Source organism: Camponotus vicinus, unplaced genomic scaffold, assembly GCF_025532165.1.
Source record: "Camponotus vicinus isolate PSW18456_S1 unplaced genomic scaffold, iyCamVici1.0 SCAF_9, whole genome shotgun sequence".
NCBI classification, from domain to species: Eukaryota; Metazoa; Arthropoda; class Insecta; order Hymenoptera; family Formicidae; genus Camponotus; species Camponotus vicinus.
This window is the reverse complement of record NW_028141981.1, coordinates 10,377,022-10,383,963: the sequence shown is the minus strand read 5'-3', so window position 1 is coordinate 10,383,963 and position 6,942 is coordinate 10,377,022. Positions and strand designations below refer to the sequence as shown.

General features: G+C 32.0%; 1 pseudogene; it reads right to left on the bottom strand.

Moving 5' to 3' along the window:
* Positions 1–734: 734 nt before the first annotated feature.
* On the bottom strand, positions 735–5,476 carry LOC145977238 (uncharacterized; annotated as a pseudogene).
* Positions 5,477–6,942: the final 1,466 nt, after the last annotated feature.

Below are 6,942 nucleotides of genomic sequence, written 5' to 3'. Positions count from 1 at the left end.
TTTGCATATTGCATAAGCAAGTCGCATAAGACGTGATAAAGAATCGTCGCTTAAAGAAGAACGTTTCTCATTCTTTATAAACTTCATTTTTGAAAATAAAGTCTCGCACAAATATGTGGATCCGAATATAGAATAAATTCGAAGTCCGAAATCGCGAAGCTTGGGATAGGATGATTTTGATAAAATTTTATAAAATTCAGCACCAGTTTCTTTAACCGTTTTCAGAGAAATATCACTTTGTAAATCACATAATTCATCTTGTAAATCAAGATGCTGTTCTTCGATTGACGCTGTAAGAGGATTCTCGAAAAGAATTCTCATTTCTAAGTTTTTCGAAACAGGTAAAACGCGTATCGAATTCTTCTATAAGACAATCTACGAAATGAATATATTTTTTGAAATTACAGCTACTACCGTATTCTTCGAGAAGAATCTGGCAAAAAGGGAAAAAATGAAAAATATCGTTATTTAAATGAGATTTGAATAACTGTAATTTTCTTCGGAAAGAATCAACATGACTAACTAATTGGGAAATATTTTGATTAGTCTTTTGCAGCTTTAAATTGAGAAGCCTAAGTTGATTAGTCATGTCAGTAATAAATCCAAGTTCGCAAAGAAATGTGATATCCTCTAAAAGAAATATATATTCTTGAAATTTTTGATTGTTCATTTCTTGCAAGAAAAGGAAGATCTCTTTTCTTATTGCAAAAAATATTTCCAAACATTTTGCAGCACTAAGCCAACGTACTGGACAATGAAGTGGAACATCTGTGTGAACAGCATTATGTTCATTGAGAAATAATTGTAATATAAATGAGAAATGACGAATTTGATATCCTCTCTTTCTCCCTCTCTCTCTCTCTCTCTCTCTCTCTCTCTCTATATATATATATATATATATATATATATTTTTTTTTTTTCTTATATATGAATTTGCAATGAGCAGCGACATATTTTTTCTTAAGAACAATCATATTTTCGTTTTCTTTACATTAACTGATTCCTCTTATTATTCTATGCATAAAATTATTAAAGTAAAATAATCGAAAAATGAACATTTTATCAGATATTTTATAATTTATATAAAATTATGTCAACTTAAAGAATCAAATATCTCGTTAACTACTCAATTTTTGACTATCCTATCTTTATAACTTTTTACACGGAATATTGCGAGGAATCGATTTATATTAAAAAATTAGGAGGGTTCCATTAAAAAATATGAAGATAATCTTGAAATCTTTGAAACGCTTCTACTTACGAAAACAATATTACTAGCATATCATGGTCCTTTTAATCGTAGAATTTTCGTAATTACAATTTCTTCATATCTGTAAAAATAGCGTAGATATTTCAAGTGAGCAAAGTTATATATATATGTGTGTGTGTGTGTGTGTGTGTGTGTGTGTGTGTGTGTGTGCGCGTGTGTGTGCGCGTGTGCGCGTGCGTGCGTGCGTGCGTGCGTGTGTGTGTGTGTGTGTGTGTGTGTGTGTGTGTGTGTGTGTGTGTGTGTGTGTGTGTGTGTAGCGTATACGGGAGTTATGTGAGCAAGCGAGAAGGTAATAAGAGAGCGAAATGGCAATAAGAGCGAGCGAGATAGCAATAGCACGAGCAACGAAGAGTCGGAAATCAAGTCTTTCTTGCAGCCTGGCATACTATTTCTTTCTCGCTCGCTCCTATTACTATCTCGCTTGCTCCTATTACTATCTCGCTCGCTTCTGTTATTGTTTCACTCGCTCTTACGTACTCATATACTGTCATGCTCATCTCATTATCAAATCTGCCGCTGGCAAGCGGCCGATGACAAATTGTGACAAATAAATAAGTTAATTATTTTAAGATATATTTATAAAGGTATGCAAGTAATTTTAATGGAATAATGAAAATTTTGCGATTAAAATAACATCAAACACGGTATCAATCGGATAAATGTAGTTAAATATATAATCAAAATTTTTATTATCATATTATATATATGTGTATATATATATATATATATATATATATATATTCTGTAAGAGGTCAGCACCTCACAGCATGTGCGTGGACGCAATGCGTGCGATACTTAGAGACCCTCTAATCAGAGTCACGAAATAACGTCAATAAGGTTGGATCGGCAACGCCATGTTTTTACTAAAACCGGAAATATTTATGGAAGGAAATAAATTTAATTTGAATAGTATTTGAAATAAATAATAAACAAATGACATGAATGAAAAATAAACTTTTATTTTCGTTTTAAATATACATTGCCATAGTTTTACTATCAAAATGTTTCTTTTTTTCTTTGTGTTTTTTACATGCAATTTTACATCTAAATACAGCGTATTTATTAAATATTTTCTTTTTTAAGTTGTGGCAATCAGGTATAAAACTGCATTTTATATAATGAGTAAATAATTTTTCTAATTGTGTTTTAATATTTTTTGTTTGTGTAAATGTTATTTTTTTTTTAAATTCTCGGAATATATGTTCCATTTGTAGAAACATGTTAAATGTTATTCTGTTAACATAAAATAACGCATTTTTATTGTAACAACGTATTCGTACAAATTTGGCATAATTAAGTGTTTCTCTCTTAATATTATAAATTCAATGAATACATCTTTTGCATAATATATTAGTTTTTTGTAAACTATGGATTATATAACCAGCTATATTATATAAAATATTCATTTCTATATCATTAAAAATAGGAATTTCTTCAATATTAATATTTAATTCATCAATATTTACATTATTATCTAAAAGTGTTTCTTTCTTTTTTGAAGCAATAATATCTAAAAAACCAGTTAAATAATTTCCGTCATCCTCTTCATAGTTGCTTTGTGATACATGCCGTATATATAAAGAAGTAGAAATCAGTTTTAAATTATTTTTAAATTGTAATACATTAGGAACAGGATTCTTGGTTCTCATAACTGAAAATAGATTTTCCACACAGTCTTGGATAAAACGACTAGTAAAAACAAATTGAAATGATTTTTCTTCTAACAGATAATTAGCAAGCTCTAAAATGGATGTAGTGGTAATTATTATTCCTTTTTGCATTGGTTTGAATTGCCCTTTTTTACCAACTATTAAGTTTTGGAAAAGATCAATACATTCATGTAAGAAAGAAACACTTTCATTGAAGTTATCTACGTGTAATTTTCCTAAAGCTACAGAACAATGTCTCGAAGTCATTAATGTAAACCATTTAGCTATTGTCTTTATAAACCAGGCTGTTGCAATATACTGAGGAGAATTATTCTCATCAGCTAAAAATTTTAAGGCACTACTAACATCTGTACTTAAAACATTTTTTGCTATATTTACACGCATTTTTGAAAACTGATTGCCACAGTCTATATCAGATTTACATAATTTTGGCGTTAACAAAAAATCTAAATCTTTCTGCTGCATAAGTAATTGGATAAGGTGATCGGAATGAGCTATATTTGTGGGTAATTTATATTTTTCCTGTAGTACAGGTGGAATTGTAATAAATTTATTATTTAATATACAAGCTTTTAAATTTTTAAGAAGATGGGATGCATCAGCTATAATGTATAATTGTCGTTTAGGATCACATGGATGCTGAATTTTATTCACTGTTTGTGAATACCGTCCCGCTGTTATACCAATTTCTCGCCAAAATGCAATATTGGTGGGCCCCATGTTTGATGTAATATTATTTACATGGAGATGGATTGATTCAGCTTTATTAATAATCTGTAAAATAATTGGTTTTAAAACAGCTCCATCAAAACCATCTCCTGTAAAATAATAGCCAACAACTTGTTTCCATCTAGAAGCTAAACCAGCTAACATAAACACTAAGCCATGTGTAGCAGTACCTGTATGATTCGGCAATGTAACATTTTCTATAAAAGAATGTGTTGTTGTATCATACTTTTGCCCTGATGTAATACTCATCTCGTCCATAATAAGAGAACATTCTTTATCCCTTTCGTTTTCAAAGTGCGACACTTTAATCTTCAGGAATTCAAAAATTTCATCAGATATTCCACTTGAAAACTTTAATCCTTGTAACCTGTTTTGAAGTGTTCGAATATTTGGTAATGGTATATTTTGCTTTATTAATTCCTCGTAACCACGTTCACCACAAGCAAATTTAAGTTGTAGTGCTTTTACAATTGTTTCGTTAGACCAATGTCGTGGTCTTCTAGACTTTGTTAATAAAGCATGAATTTGATTTTATGTGAAGATTTGTTTTAGTCGAGTTTTATATAAATTGTTGTCACTTTCTTTTTTTAATTTTCTAAAAGAATCTCTTGATTTCTTTAATTTCTTTCTTAATACTTCGATTTTTTCTGTTAATTTAGCTAATCTATTTCTTCCGCACTTTTGTGATGATACTGTTACTTGCCTATCCTTCTTTATAAATTCCTCTTGACTATAACTTGTTGAGGGTAAATCTTGTCTTTCCTATGTAAAATAAGCGTGTAAAATAAAACATAACATAAATAAATAAAATAAATAGAATATGTAAAATACAATATACAATACATAATACAATATAAAATACAATACATAAAATATATAATTCATAAAATATATAAAATATACATAAAATATATAAAATTGTATTATACAAATATAATAAAAAATTCATAAAATACAATAAAATATCTAAAATACAATATACATAAAATACATAAAATATATAATACATAAAATTCAAAAAATGCATAAAATTCATAAAATACATATAAAATATACATAAAATATATAAAATTTTATTATACAAACACAATAAAAAATATTATTTATACAAAAAATTATATAATGAAATCATTACTGTTGTTCGTATTTCAGATGACTGATCAGAATTATTTTCCATAATAATTATATTATTATCATTAATGCTGCTTGTATTGAGATTAATTTCTTTAATTTGGGATTTTTCAATTATTCCAAGTGTAGATTCAGATTTAGATAATTGATGAGTTTTGTCGATTTTACATTGATTGAGATCATTATCATTGCTTTAGGAAAAAATAATCCTAATAAGAATAAATTATCATATTTGTAAATTGTACATTGTAAATTGTAATAAATCGAGTTGTTTTGCGTACTTTTCATTTTTTTCATCCTGTTTCTTTAAATAAAATCCAAAAATTGTTGGTATTGCATTATGTTTTAGTTTTCGACGACCATCAACTGTGGTTTTTTCCCACATTGTCGATGCAAAATGTACCTATATGATATAAAAAATAAAATATATATATAATTTATAATTAAGTGTACATTAAAATAAATAAGTATACATTATTTTATTCAAATAACTTAGATAAAATGATTAACGTCAAAAAATAACCTCGCAGAGAAATGAAGTGTTGGTTGGATTCCAATTTTTTTGTCTCACATTTGCTGCCCATTTTGCTCTTCGTTCTTTATCGCGTGGAAAAACTTTCATTACATATCCTTTTTCAGTTGAATTTTTACAATTTAATGCGGAACAACCAAGCATGTTTGTAATTTTAAACTATTTAGTAAAAACATGGCGGCACCAATCAGAATTGGGGACGTTATTTCGTGACTCTGATTAGAGGGTCTCTAGCGATACTGAGAGCGCAGCGCTCTCCAATGGCGCTGACTTATCGGAAGTTACGTCACCTCCTAATCGTTCGAGATCCTTCGAGATCAGAATCAAGTTCCGTAGAGAAACCGGACGGAGCACTCTCACTCCAAGCGTCGTTGAGAACACACGTGTTAATATTCAGTCGAGTCATTTACGAGTTTTCTAATAAAGAGACAGTGAATCGTGTAAGGTCTAATACCGAGTTACTCATTTTACATCCATTTATATATTCCACCCTGATACATATCCTCTCAGTAAAGAAAAAAGCCTTACAGCCACCTCAGAAGCGGGATAAAGATCCTTCGTGCATTCGAGATATTTCGCACGCCATAGATCCTTTGTTCGTGCCACGTCGGTGCCACGTGCTCCATAATAAGAATTCGGAGTAATAAACCGGAGCAATATTCCGGAGTAGAGAGTCAGTCGAGACGGTTAAATCAATTTTTCCGTATACTAAGTCGAAGTCGATTAGTCGAAAGTGTCGAGTGTTAAAAAATATTCGCGAAATGAATCATGAAATATTGGAAGCCATGACAGTGCAACAGTTAAGAGAAGAGGCCCGGCGATATCGTCTCAGCTCTTCTGGAGGTCGAAAGGACCTAGTCGACAGTATCATCACTCATCTAGAGAGTCATGGTCCTGTGGGAGATCTTCTCGGAGGATCTCGTGGAGAAGTGACTCCACAGACGGGGGTCGTGAGGGGGTCCGAAGACCTTGCGGAAGACGCCCCAATAACGGCTTCCCGGTTACGGCAAGCGTTGTCCGCAGTGACAATGGATATTCACGCTCAGCAACAGGAAATGCTCCAACAGTTTACAAGGTTGGTTGAATCTTTAACGGCGGCTCGTCGGGATGAAACGGCGGGGTCAAGCCAATAGGAAACGAGGCCGGTCGTACGTTCAGGCGATATGGTGCTCAGGTCGTCGACGGAGACACCGTCCACAAGGCCGTCTCCAGCACCAAGGTTGCTCGATGGCGGTGCAGCAGGATGCCCAATTAAGTAGCTTGCAGCTCAAATTCCAAAATTCGGTGGATCGGAAGATGAGAATGTCGTTACATGGACAAGAAGAATTGATAAAGTTGCGCTAATACACGGTGCGACGGATGCAGCAACGTTATTGGCCGCATCCAACCGGCTAACTAATAATGCAAGAAAGTGGTATGATGTGCAATCCGGAGAGGTGATCGAAACTTGGATCGCTCTTCGAAATGGTCTGACTAAAATGTTCGAACGGAGAATACCATTCTTCAAGGCAATGCAAAAAATAGAAGCCAGGAAGTGGTACCCGTCAAAAGAAACATTTGACCACTACGCAACAGACAAGTTGGCATTAATGAATAATTTAAACTTGCCA